Below are 14,569 nucleotides of genomic sequence, written 5' to 3'. Positions count from 1 at the left end.
GCTGTGAGGCAGCAGTGCTAACCACTGTGCCACCGATGTGATAACTGTGGATTCCAATCAGTGCATGGAAAGTTCCTGAGGGAGGAGGATACTAGAAACAGAGATGGACAAGAAGTGCCCTGGCCTGGGGTTTGCTTTATTGCCCTTACTGAACCTAAAGAAGAATTTCTTTCTTGGGTTTCATTTCAGAGAGAGTGATGGATTTATAATCCATTAAATAATATTTTAAGATATAGAACTCGATGGACCAGATAGCCTTATATTTTTAAAAATTGCATATGGGATGCTGACACTAGCTAAATCAGCATTTATTACCCGTCTCTAATGAATGCTGGAGTGCACATGGAGGCTTGGAGTTGGTGATGTTCCCAGGCAGCTGCTCCCTTAGTTATTCTGGGTTTTGAAGGGTGTGCATTTGGAGAATGCTATCACAGGGGTTTTGGTGACTTACTGCAGTGCATCTAAGTAGTGCACACTACTGTCACTTTATTGGTGGTGTAGAGAGTGAACGCTGAAGGTGATGGGTGAAGTGCTGAAAATGTGTTGCTGGAAAAGCGCAGCAGGTCAGGCAGCATCCAAGGAACAGGAGAATCGACGTTTCGGGCATAAGCCCTTCTTCAGGATTTCATGAAGGGCTTTTGCCCGAAACGTCGATTCTCCTGTTCCTTGGATGCTGCCTGACCTGCTGTGCTTTTCCAGCAACACATTTTCAGCTCTGATCTCCAGCATCTGCAGTCCTCACTTTCTCCTCGGTGATGCCAGTCAACTGCTTTGGCCTGAATGATGTCAAAATTCCTCTGTTTTGGGAGCTGTACTTATTCAGGCTTGTGGAGAGCATTCGATCATGGCTGGTCCAATTCAGTTTTTGGTCAATAGAAATCTCCAGGATATTATTGAGGGTTTCAGCAGTAGCAATACTTTAAACATCACAGAACTTTGGTAAGGTTAGTTCAGTTAGTAGTTATCAGCTGACTTGAACAGCTAGGCTAACCTGGAATTTTAGTACAGTACTGAAGTGCTGCATTGTTGGGATATGCTGGTACTTGGATAAATATCTATTTGCCTGTTCAAATGGGCATAAAAGATCCTATGGCAGTAGTTGAAGGGTAAGGAATTCTCCTGGAGTCCTGGTCAACAGTCCCTCAAGCAAACTCAGCAAATAAAATAAAATAACGGAGATCCAGACTGTGTGGAGTTTGCATGTTCTCCCTGTGTCTGTGTGGGTTTCCTCTGGGTGCTCCGGTTTTCTCCCACAGTCCAAAGACGTGCAGGTCAGGTGAATTGGCCATGCTGAATTGCCCGTGGGTGTTAGGTGCATTAGTCAGAGGGAAATGGGTCTGGGTGGGTTACTCTTTGGAGGGTCGGTGTGTACTGATTGGGCAGAAGGGCTTGTTTCCACACTGTAGGGAATCTAACCTAATAATAGAGTACACAATGTTCAGCACTGTTAGATCATAAAAATGTTCAGTAATTGAAGGGGAGAGAAGCCAGAATTTGATTAACTGTAAACTGCAGGATAATTTGCTCTGCCCTCTGCCTCACCAAAACAGAAACAAACCTCTCACTGTGGTCGTGTGCATTTTGAAATTACTGGACATACGCTATTAATTAATCAAGCTATTTAGGGTTGGTAACTCATGTCTTGAAGATTTGATTAATGACTTGGCTTACGCTTATCTGGTATATCAGGAGCATAAGTGGTGCAGAAAGGGAACAATGGAACCCTCAATCTCATGCACACAAGCCTAAAAACCTCACTGCATTACTTACGTCCCCTCCTTTGAATCACTCATCGCAATTTGTATCTTTGATCCTTAAGTGGTCGGTATCAAATTTAGCTTTCTAAGTCAGTGAAATGCCTCAGGACATTTTATGTTAGAGGGAGTGTTTAAGTACAATTGTTTGATTTGTAGTAAATTGCGCATCATGTTTTGCAGCATTGAGTTTCTTTCTCCTCTTTACCCACTTCACCTTTCAAACCTTTCTATCTTAACTGGAACGCAACGGACCATTGGAATGACATCCATTAGATTCTACATGCCTTTGACAAGCTGCATTATAAATTTGCATTGACCACACTGGCAATGCAAACACTTTCAGATGAAAATTGGGGTTTAGGAAAAAAAGCAATATCCAATTCATACCACTCACTTATTGAGATGTCGTTCCTACAAGTTCTGGATCATTGTGTACAGTGCAGCTGCCACATTTGATTGCAGAGACAAAAAATATGCCATTATTTGAAAAGCACTTTGGACTGTCCAAAGACCAATAAGATATTATATAAATCCAAGTTTTATTCATGTTCCTGATAAAATAGTTCTCTAAACAATTGCAAAATTCAAAGTGTAAAATAAACACACTGATAAAATATCAGCCCCCAAAAAAGTTCATTACAAATGCTTTATTACTTCAAGTAGCAAACCATTACAGCTAAGTAGCTGTCAGTCACTGCTTAGCAATGGCTAAGCCTATGACTCCAGGTACTTCCCTTTCCTGTCTTTCATTCAAATAATTAGCTGGTATTTAAAATCTGCTGCCAAAATGTTTTAAACAGTAAAATTTTAATTCAAAAGCAGCAAAAAAAAATTCAGTGCTAGATTTTCCCACTGACAAATTAGGTTCCATCTTCATTTCCTTCGAGATCTTACTATCGTAGGAATCATTTAAAAACAAAAATAAGTATTTCATAAATTTGATTTGTCATGAAATCTTAATTAGTGTTCTCAGTAGCTTTTGAAAATCACAAAGTGAACATTAGGGAAAGATCACATGGCCCTTTTTCCTCAATCTTATTTCCCTCTTTCTGAATTTGCCTTTAACTTGACAAAACAAATTAGCAACAGTAAGAAGAAAATCTGATCTTAAAATAATTTGTGTACATAGAATTTTTATTATTCAAAGACTTGAAGGTACAATAAAATAGAATCTTGCAACATCCCAGTTCATTAGTAATTCCCCAGTATTTAGAAATGCAGGAAATATAACAACCTTAATGACAACAAATAGAAATACTTTTCCATCAGAAGTTGATGGCACTTCCCCAAATGATGATGATGATGACCTTCAGCACTTTAATAATACTGTTGTAGTTGATCACAGCACAGATGTTTATCCTGGACTTGACCCTCAATGCAGCAGTGCAAAACGTCAGTGGAGCCCAAACGCCAATACAGTGAAGGAAGAGGACATGTGAATTTATTTATACATAAGCTTATTTAAATTATCTTTCTAAAACAGTCAATTTGGAGGCCTTTCACTTCTGTGTGGTGTTTAGAGCAATAGATTTCCAAATGGAATCTATGAGGTCATCTTAATCTTTACTCAGTATACAGTATTAAGCATTTTGCACAGTGGCATCTGAAAAATTTAATTTAGCTTTTTTATGTAGGCTTGCTGACTGGCATATAGTTACTAAATTTTCTACATGGTGTAATCAAATTGCAGAGTTCGGGAAGAGGTTCCCCAGAACTAAGTCAAAAGGCATCAAGAGGTACTCACCAAAATTTGGAAACAACTGAAACAGCCTTTAATGGGTAAGTATTACAGTTCCTCTGTTCAGTATGAACTGGATATTTTGAAATACTATGACATACTATTACAGCTCCAATAGGAATGGTAATATTCAAACAATGCAAAGTACTTCCTCTTGCACTGCCACAACAAAATCAATAAAAAAATCTAATTAAAGTTTCCTGCTCAACTGAACTTCCATTTCAAAACCAGCACAAAATTCGTTTCTTTTTACTCAAATGCAGTTCTTGCCAGGACTTCCTCTCATTCTTGCATACATATTTTTTCACGTTGACTAGTATTTCTCATTTCCTATTTGTACGTATAAATTTTTGTTAACAGAAGATTCAATAATATTTTATAAACCAACATGGAATTTGGATTATGCAAGTGATAAATAATTAGAAATGTTTGTAGATAATAGTGGGAGATTTCTGGTGTTTTAGTGGGATCCTAAACTTGCAAAATGATCCTCAGAGCTGGGAACTTGTACCTCAGCTGAAAACAATGCTCAAAATTAATTTCATGATTGGTTAAAGATACTACAGACATGCTGAGAAGCTAAGTTTGAAAGCAGAATTTACAAAACATCCAACTTGAAACAGAGGTCACAAAATTCCCTAAAGTTTTCCCTAAAAAATTGATCAAACCACACAAACAGACAAATGTGAATTCAATGAAAGGAAGAAAAAGACTAAGATATGGTGAGTTCACTTTCTAGCATATGTATATTGTCATGATGCAAATTACATAATTTAAAATGTGCACTGATGAGACTTTACAGACTTTCCAGAAGGCATTTTGTGAAGTTTCAGTTAAAATTATTTTGAAATTCCATTTGGAAAATGTGGTTTTCTTCTACAGCAATCAGAGGGCCAGACTTTATTATTTTTAGATTGTAAGATACATTTATCCTTTTGTATGAACTTTACCAAACACTTGGTAAAGCAATAATCCAAATTTTGAATATGTTTTGCTCAAAATGATGAATCTGAAGTCAAGCAGCTCACTAGTACCTTGAGAACACCTAGGGATGGGCAATAAATGCTGTCCCAGCCATTGTTGACCACAGAACAGTGAATACAACTGGAATTCATTCTAAAACTTAAAATGAGTCCAGACTCAATGGTAGATGAATGATACCATGAAAGTTGTCTCCAACCTTTCAGTTCAACATGTGTTTGTAACAGGCATAAGCATATAGAGATTAGGTTGCAACATAGTGCAATGTAAACAGATATTGAAACAAATACCCACAGCATTTTGATTTTTTTCATTTTAAATTACTTAGCATCTATCTGACAAATGCTTTGCAGAATTCTGAATGGCAGATGAAGTAGGAACATTTTGCAATTCCAAACCAAGATGAGATGTGCTAGTCACTTACACAAAGCTACTTGGAACTTTGGAAGGTGAGAGCTCAGATTTGTTTTTACTTTTGTTTAATTCAGGAGGTGACATTGGAGCAACTGGATGATTTTAGTTTGCATTGCTCAAACAACCACTTGAGTTCAAAGATACCAAAATGTAGAAATCAGTTTTCATTTTTGCAGCCCAATTTGCTGGGTTAGCAAGATTTTCACTTTTGTATTATCCATCCAGAAACCTCACGTTTAAGGCATTATTCAGTTCTTCAAAATAATGGATGTCACAGTATTTAATGTTCATTTTCTGCTTGTCTTTCTACTGGTAATTCCTATAAAGTAGACTTTATTCATCTGAATGGTCTGACCAAAGAACTTGTATTCTTCAGCGTCATTCTTTAGTTGATTCTGAAAGAGCCAGCAATGATTCCCCTCTAGTCTCAACATCCACCTGGTAAATTATGAACTAATTTTAAGCAGACAACATTGGTATACCAAGTTCCATGGACCTCAGTTGCTATTTTAGCAAGGTTTTGCTGATGTGCTAAAGTACAAAATGGAATAAAAGTTTCAACTAATTTAAGTGAGGAAAATTTTGAAATAGCTTTTATATACACAGAAAAATATACAGTCACAGCAACAACCTGTATCCATATAGCACCTTTAACCTATAAATCAAAATGCCCTTTGCATATAAACAGGGACTGATAATTCATACTCCACTATAAAATGGTTACAGCACAGAATGCAGCTATTCAGCCCACTGTGTTTGTGCAAGCCCTCAGAGTAATTCACTGAATGCTGCTCCCACACCATTTCCCCATATCCCTAAGTATTCAACCTTTTCAAATGACTATTTCCTCAAAACTCTTACTTGGAACTGACTCCACCACATAATCAGGCTGTGCAACCCAGATTCTAACCACTCACTAAACTGGACTTATCAATTTGTCTTGAACCTGCTCACTGATTAAGTGCTCTGGGGTAGAGAATTTCAAAGATTCACTCTTGGAGAAAAGAAATTCCTCATCTTAGTCTTTTTAAGACACCCTGCCCCTAATCCTGAGATTGTCCCCATATTCTAGAATCACCAGCGAGGGCGAAAACAGCCTATCTTGTCATGCCTGCAACAATTTATTAAATTTTCAATTAGATCACCTTTTATTTTTTTAAAGCCCTAGAGAATACAAATACAGCTACCACAGATTCTTCCCAATAAGACAATCTCATCATTCCAGCAATTAATCTGGTGACTGTCACACTCCCTCAATGGCAATTATATGCTTCCTTAGATTAAAAAGCCCAAAACATTTACTCCAGGGAGGTCTCACTAAGATTCTATAAAACTGCACTAAGACACCTTTACCTCAGAACTCAAATTCCCTTGAAATCAATGTCATACTTTATGTAATTTTTTGTTACACCTACATGCCTGTTTTTAAAATGACTCATGGATAAGGACATGCAGACCCTATTGAATACCCACTTTTCCCAACCTCTTAATAAATACCCTTTTTTCAACCAAAGTGAATAACATCACACTTATTTACAATCTCATCCACCTGTCCTGTCTAGCCCATTCAATTAGTCTGTCCACATCCTGTTGAAGATTCCTTTCAACCTCTGTACAACTTGTTTCCACAGAGTTGTGTCATCAGTGAATGTGAAAATATTGTTAGTCTCCACATTCAAATTATGTATGTATGTATGTGTATATACATAAAGTGAATAGTTGTAAACCGAAACTTAATCTTGCTGTACTACTCTAGCAGCAACCCACCATACTGACAATAATCAGTTTATTCCAACTTTGCTTTCTTTTAACTAATTTTCAGTCCATACTGTATATTTCCCCCAAGCCCATACAAGCTAATTTTATTTACTTACCTCCTGCTAAGAACCCATCCTGCCACCTTCAATGATTTGTGTGTAAATATGCTCAGGTACAAAACACTTTTGAGTAGTAAAATGGACAAACCATCATTAGACAAGTGAGTTTCAAACATTCATGTTATTCTGTTGCCCAAAACAATTAGTTATTCAAATAAGACATTAGTTTGCTGAGTGAATTGACCAAACATGAATACTATTTGATTCTGAAATTTTCCCAACTTTAGCAATTACTCCTGGTAATATTCAGTTTATTATGCATTTAAAATGCACAAATTAACTTCATTGAACAATAAACGTTTCATAAATATTTGAATATACACTATTGCAAATTTCAGGCATTATATAATTTCTTCAACAGAATGGCAAGAGATTGCAGGAACCTGGTACCAACCTTTCAGTCATGGAATCACTACAGGACAAAGTCAATCAGCCTAGTAAATTCATATTGGCTTAAGAGCAATCTTGTTTGCTCCAATGCCAAACATGATCCCCACAATTCTCCAAGTTAATTTCCCTCCGGTAGCATTCCAATTATATTTTGAAACCATTGATTGTCCCCGCTTCTACCATTCTTATGAGTGTCAAGATTTGTTCTGTATTCAGCTGTTATTCATTTTGCTATTGAACTGATTCCACATGTACTAAAAGGCTTTTGAAAATCCAAAAATATTATGTCTGTAATGCCCAAAACCTGTTCTCTGCTGCTTTTTCAATTAATTCCCAAAAAGGCTGGTTAAACTCAATCTTTTTAAACCTCTGCTTTTATTTTGTAAATCTGTGACAGTCTTTCCCACAACTCCACATTTGAAGCCCTCCAATCAGGGTTCTACTATTGCCAAATATCGAAACTCAAAGTCACACATGACCTATGTGGCTCTGATTAACTATTAATAAGTATTCCTCCACATCATTCTTAATTTGTCTGTAGTCTTGGCTATGATCAACAACACAACTCTACCCTCTGAGGCTGAATTTTGACCACCATAGCATCCTAATTAGTTCCAAAATGAACTCCTACACTCTCTGTAGCACCAAGACCATCTACTTGGACATCTAACATCAGCCTGCATCACCTTACAGTTGATTTAATGTGTTCTTGGGGTGTGGCCAAGGCTGACATTTATTGCCAATCTATACTGGCCTGGAGAATGGGATGGCAAGTTTCCTTCCTGAATTTTTACAGTCCTTGAGGTGCTGGGACATTTACCGTGACGTTTCAGGCTTTGACACAGGAACAATGTAGTAACGGCAAAACAGTTCCAAATAAGTGTTGTTGTATTACTTGGAGAACTTGAAGGTGGTGGTGCTTCCAATGCATATACTGCCCACATCTTTCAGGACAAGTGGAGATCATGGGTTTGGAGGGTGTTACTGAAAAAACCTTGGTGAGTTGTTCTGGCATAACTTGTAGATGGCACTCATTAAACACTAATGTACAATTGTGACAAAGTAATGAATGCTTGAGGTCATGAGGCGCCAGTCAAAAGGGGTCCTTTGCCATACATGATGTCAAGTTGGAGTGTTGCTGGAGCTGCACTCAATCAGACAAGTTGACAGCACTACATCACACTTCTGATTTATGCCTTGTAGATTGTGGACAGGCTTTAGGGAAATAGGTGGCACATTATTCACCACATAATTCCCAGCCCCTAACATCATCTTGAGCCACTGTATTTAAAGGCTTGCCCAGTTCAGTTTCTGATCAATGTTGGAATTGGAAGGTTTCGACAATGGCAATACCATTGAATGTCAAAATGAATGTTAGATTCCCTTGTTAGAGATTGTCACTGGCTAGCAATTAAGTGGGTAAAAACAATGACTGCAGATGCTGGAAGCCAGATTCTGGACTAGAGTGGTGCTGGAAAAGCACAGTAGTTCAGGCAAGATCCGAGCAGGAAAATCGACATTTCGGGCAAAAGCCCTTCATCGGGCAATTAAGTGGCACAAATGTTACTTGCTATTTATCAGCTAAAGCCCGGATGTTACCTGGTCTTGTTGTATATGAACACTGGTTGCTTCAGAAGCCAAGTCATGCAAATAATGTTGAACATTGCACAGTGAACATCTCCTGATAATAGTTAACGCTGGGCTTAGGACATTGCTATGAGGAACCCCTGCAATGACATGCTTGAGCTGCGATGATGGACCTTCAACAACTATATTATTTTTGTTTGTGCCAGGTACAACTCCAAACTGCTTGAAAGTACACCCCTCTCACTAGCACTGTCACAACTAACAGCACCGCCCATTGATTCGAATTTTGCTAGGGTTCACTGAGGCAATACGGTGTCAAATGCTATCTGGATGTCAAGGTCAATCGCCTTACCCTACTCAGTATCCTTTTTAAATACTGAAACCAAAAGAGAAAATGCTGGAAAATCTCAGCAGCTCTGGCAGCATATGTAAGGAGAGAAAAGAGCTGAAGTTTTGAGTCTAACTGACCCTTTGTCAAAGCTTCCAGCATTTGCTCTCTTGGTTTCAGATTCCACCATCCGCAGTAATTTGCTTTTATACTTTTTAAATATTATTCACTTGTAATGCTTTCCTATTCAAATAAGAAGTCCTTATGCTTGAAATGCTAACTTGTATATTTTTTCCACAGATGGCTTAGCCTGCTGAATGCTTCCAGCAGTTTTTTTTTAAATTTTCAGATTTCCAGCATCTACAATAATGACTAATCAGTGAACTTCAGACAATCTGCGTGTTTGGTTCCATGGTTACCTGTATTTGACTGTAAAACTTACGGTTCTAAACCTGTTTTTTTGAAAAAAGACATATTGGTTTAATTGAGGATCTCAAAATTTGATTTGCTTTCCTTAAGGCAACAATTAAATTCAGGCATAAAGCCCAGAACCTACAGAATGATTAATGAACTGGAACATCAAGGTCAGGTCAATGCAATAGGAAAGGTTGAAGTCTGATTTCAAAGTTGACAATCAAGTTTCACTAATTCTTAGCAGTGAATCGCTCTGAATTGGGAGATTTCAAACCAAACAGACCTTACATTTTCTCTCTCACACACACACGCACAAACACTTCTCAACATGCATATTATGACAGTCTAATTGCACATGTTTGACGTTCCTTCAGGGTACCTACAAAACCTCATGATCATGAAGACTCGTTTTACCTGGCAAAGTTATTACAGTTTACTGCAACCTCTGACAGATTTCCAATTCGTCTATATGGCCAATCAAAAGTCTTACCAGTGATGCTCCACACTAGAACACTAAATCCAGCAGGTCAGGGAAGGTCAACTTGCATTTAATGTATGTCTGCAGGAGACCTAGCAGGGAAGGTACCATTATTAGTATAGTCAAAAAAATCTGCCATTAATATTCTTAACAATTTAGCCCAGGCAGAATTCATTTTTCCAACGTGCTTTGGCTCAGAACCTACTTAAGTTATAATTGTGGCTGACCATGAGACACTCTTATACATTGAAGGCATGATATAAATGTTGTTAACATTTTTAATTGGAATGGAGAGAAAGGAAAATGGCACGTGGTTCTCAACTTTGACACAAAAACTCTGCCTCCACCATAGTAACATAATATCACTTTTCCAAAGAGTATTTTTACAGCTAAATCCATTTTAGTATTATACTAACCATTAACGGAAGAATTTGGGGACATTAAAAATCACAAGTTTGCTAAGAATAAGTTTTATTGTAAAATTATCAACCAAATGAGGAGATAATGTTTGAGTCATCAAAAAGCAAGTGATTGCATTTCATCAACAAACAAATCAGTTTTTGGGGTTCCACCGAGTCAAACCTAGTCCCACCAGTGGTTTGAGAAACATTGACTTATCTGGGACACCAACAGTTTCTCTCTCCACATAAGCTGCCTGAACTGGAGTATTTGCATCATTTTCTGTATTTATTTCCTTTATCTTGGTTTTCTTTCAGCCATGGACATTAAAAATTGTTATTGATTTAATATCTTTCTGAGATAAGAGACTATTTCCATAGAGGAAGTGCAATGAAGGCTTGCCAGACTTCTTCCCAGGATAGTAGAACCTTCCTATGAAAATAGATTGGGCAAGCTTGACCTGTATGCTCTAGAATCTCAGAAGAGAGAGGATTTAATTGAAACCTAAAAATACATAAAGGAATAGATAAGATAAATGCAGTTAGGATTTTTCCTCGAGTTGGGCAGTCTAGAACCAATTTAAAGTTAACGTGGATGACACTTAGGCTTGAGACAAGCAGCAATATTTTCATTCAGGGATGTGTGAACCTTTGCACCTCCCTACCTCAGTCTGTGGAAGCTCAGTCTTTGAACATGTTTAAGGTACAGTTTGATAGATTTCTGATTACCAGCAGTGTATAGGGTTAAGGGGATGAGGTAGGTAAAAGGTACTAAAGTGTTCAAATCAACCAGGATGTAGGCTTGCTCGTTGAGCTGGAAGGTTCATTTCTAGACGTTTCATCACCCTACTAGTTAACATCTTCAGTGGGCCTCAGGCGAAGCAATGCTGAAAATTCCTGCTTTCTATTTGTGTTTGGGTTGGTGATGTCATTTCCTGTGGTGATCTTATTACCTGCGGTGAAGTCACTTCCTGTTCCTTTTCTCAGGGGGTGGTAGATGGGGTCTAACTTGATGTGTCTGTTGATAGAGTTCCAGTTGGAATACTTCTAGGAATTCTCGTGAGTGTCCTAGGATGGATGTGTGGTCCCAGTCAAAGTGGTATCCTTCCTCATCCGTATGTGAGGATACTAGTGAGAGGGTCATGTCGTTTTGTGGCTAATTGATGTTTATGTATCCTGGTGGCTAGTTTTCTGCCTGTTTGTCCAATGTAGTGTTTGTTACAGTCCTTGCACGGTATTTTGTAAATGACGTTAGTTTTGCTTATTGTCTGTATAGGGTCTTTCAAGTTCATTAGCTGCTGTTTCAGTGTGTTGATGGATTTGTGATATACCATGATGTCAAGGGGTCTGAGTAGTCTGGCAGTCATTTCAGAGTCATCTCAGAAATGACTGCCAGACTACTCAGGCCCCTTGGCATCATGGTAGCCCACAAACCCACCAACACATTAAAATAGCAGCTAATGAACTTGAAAGACCCTATACAGACAATAAGCAAAACTAACATCATTTACAAAATACCGTGCAAGGACTGTAACAAACACTACATTGGACAAACAGGCAGAAAACTAGCCACCAGGATACATGAACATCAACTAGCCACAAAACGACATGACCCTCTCTCACTAGTATCCTCACATACGGATGAGGAAGGACGCCACTTCGACTGGGTCAACACATCCATCCCAGGACAAGCCAAGCAAAGACCTGCACGAGAATTCCTAGAAGCATGCCATTTCAACCGGAACTCTATCAACAGACACATCGAGTTAGACCCCATCTACCTCTCCCTGAGAAAAGGAACAGGAAGTGACTTCACCACAGGAAATAACATCACCAACCCAAAAAACCCAAACATATAAATAGAAAGCAGGAATATCCGAAACCTCAACCTGAGCTACAAATCTTCTCAAAACTCGCTAATAGTGTTGAATGGACCCCAGCCTTGGGGTGAATAACCGGCTCTTCCTGCTACGTCCCTATGATTCCCATCATAGAGAATCACTGCAAGCAGATGAAAGATAGTACCGTGAGAGCTTGAATCACCTCTCCACATACTCCAGTTCCATGTTGATCTTAAATAAAGCGGCCCCACCAAACAAACTCCGAACCGGAAATAAAACCTAACTCTATGACCACTTGTTCAAGTATCCTCTATTAGCAGTGTCTCTATATTAACAGAAACAAAAACATTTATCGATTCATTGGTGCTATTGTACAGAACAGGAAACTCACATTGTAAATAAGTCTGACACAAGGAAAGGAAGAACTCTGTCAAGTAAGAGGTTTAAGGTTTTAATTTTTTTCTAATGCTTGAATGACTAATAGCATCTATCAACTACGAAATTGTCACAATTGTGACAAGATTTCCTGTCTGTTACAGGAAGTATGGACAACAGGAACTTCTTGTCCTTCGTGACACCATCACTTGTTAACAAGTTACAATATTGGCAATAATGGAATTGTTTGAACCCATGTAATTTCCCATACCCCTATAATTAGAAAGTCAAAACAGATGAGCGTTTAACAAACTATTTAGTGGATCTTCTGCCCACACACATTTAAATTTAGAATTCAAATTCAGTTCCACTTTTGTGCTCATTAGAGTGTGGGTTGTTATGTGCCAGGGAAAAGAATGCTTCTAATTGAGAAGGGGAGCTAACTCTCAGATGATTGGCAGAACCTGGTCTGGGATCCGATTACATTGCATTCTGGCATCACATCCCGAATCAATTGATTGCAATTTTAAATATTTTTATTGATTCTGTTCAGGGATGTTACACCTTTGGAGCAGGTGGGACTTGAATCTAGGTCTCCTACCTCAGAGGTAGAGACACTACCATTGTATGACAAAAGCCCCTTAAAACATGACCATCCACTCAAATTCAGCTGTAAGAATGGAATTTAAATTAGAAGATTTGCAATTATTCACAAAAGTGCAATAGTCATGAATTGAACCTGGCTCAACTGCTTGTAGGTAGCTATGCTCACCACTATACCACCATTGCTTGCTGTAAGGCCTCAATTTTAAATGTTTTTAATCAACCTATGACATGATATGGCATACCTTTGGAACATGTGGGACTTGAACCAGGACTCCTGGTCCAGTGGCAGGCTCATCACTGCAGTATAAGTGCCCGAAGGAGTAGAGAAACAGATTGTCTAAGTCTGCTCAGTGATCTAACTAAGCATCTCAGGAGCAGGTGGGACTTGAAATCCGGTCTCCTGGTCCAGTGATAGGAACATTACCACTATGAGTGAGACTCTGGGCCTCACATTCATTTTTTAAAAATCAACCTATTTCAGGATGTTATGAAATGCTTCTAGAACAGGTGTGACTTACGCTCACGTTTAAGTTCTGGTCCAGAGGTGGGGACACTACCACTTCCCCAAAAGAGCCTTGCCTCAATTTGAAGTTACAGTTATGAAGGGCACACCTAAATTGGGGAAATTCCTGCTATAAATAGACAATTCTGATTAAGTAATTGAATCCATCACAATCCTTAAAAACAGACATGTACAGAGGACCTACAGGGACGCTCTTAAGGCTAGGAAGGGCATCAAATCATAAAATGCAATTAAATTTACAGCCTAAGCCAGCACTTCACAAAAAATGTTTTCTTGCTGAGACACCTGTTCTGCAACTTGAAAATTGTTGTGACCGCTCGGTGAGACCCGACGGATTGAGGGAACAGCAGTAATAATTTGGCCAGAGTTCCCTGGAACCGATTGCTGCAAGTTTTGAGAATATTTGGAGCTCAGGTTGATTTCTCAGCAACAAACCCCAACAAGTAGACAAAACACATCCAGAAACCCTAACCACTCTCCCCTACATCAAAGACATCTTGGAAATGACTGCCAGACTACTCAGACCCCTTGGCATCGTGGTAGCCCACAAACCCACCAACACACTAAAACAGCAGCTAATGAACTTGAAAGACCCTATACAGACAACAAGCAAAACTAACATTTACAAAATACCATGGAAGAATTGTAACAAACACTACATTGGACAAACAGACATAAAACTAGCCACCAGGATACATGAACACCAACTAGCCACAAAACGACTAGTATCCTCACATACAGATGAGGAAGGACACCACATCCATCCTAGGACAAGCCAAACAGAGACACTCACGAGAATTCCTAGAAGCACGGCATTCCAACTGGAACTCTATCAACAAACACATTGAGTTAGACTCCATTT

General features: G+C 38.6%; 1 protein-coding gene across 7 annotated transcripts in view; it reads right to left on the bottom strand.

Moving 5' to 3' along the window:
- The window catches only part of mrtfba (myocardin related transcription factor Ba), a 240,623-nt gene that overhangs the window by 190,323 nt on the left and 35,731 nt on the right, over nt 1-14,569 (bottom strand). For 4 of the 7 annotated variants that reach the window (XM_087997624.1, XM_087997620.1, XM_087997628.1 and 1 more), the window contains exon 2: nt 9,977-10,056. The exons of the other annotated variants lie outside the window; for them this stretch is intronic. The gene's annotated coding sequence lies outside the window, so the exon portion shown is untranslated. The remainder of the gene's footprint in view (nt 1-9,976; nt 10,057-14,569) is intronic. 7 annotated transcript variants of the gene reach the window in all.

This window comes from Chiloscyllium plagiosum, unplaced genomic scaffold (assembly GCF_037043375.1).
Source record: "Chiloscyllium plagiosum isolate Xiang-an unplaced genomic scaffold, Cpla_swu_hap1 HiC_scaffold_20, whole genome shotgun sequence".
Taxonomy (NCBI): domain Eukaryota; kingdom Metazoa; phylum Chordata; class Chondrichthyes; order Orectolobiformes; family Hemiscylliidae; genus Chiloscyllium; species Chiloscyllium plagiosum.
The sequence above is the reverse complement of the archived record's forward strand: the minus strand, read 5'-3'. Positions and strand labels throughout refer to the sequence as shown.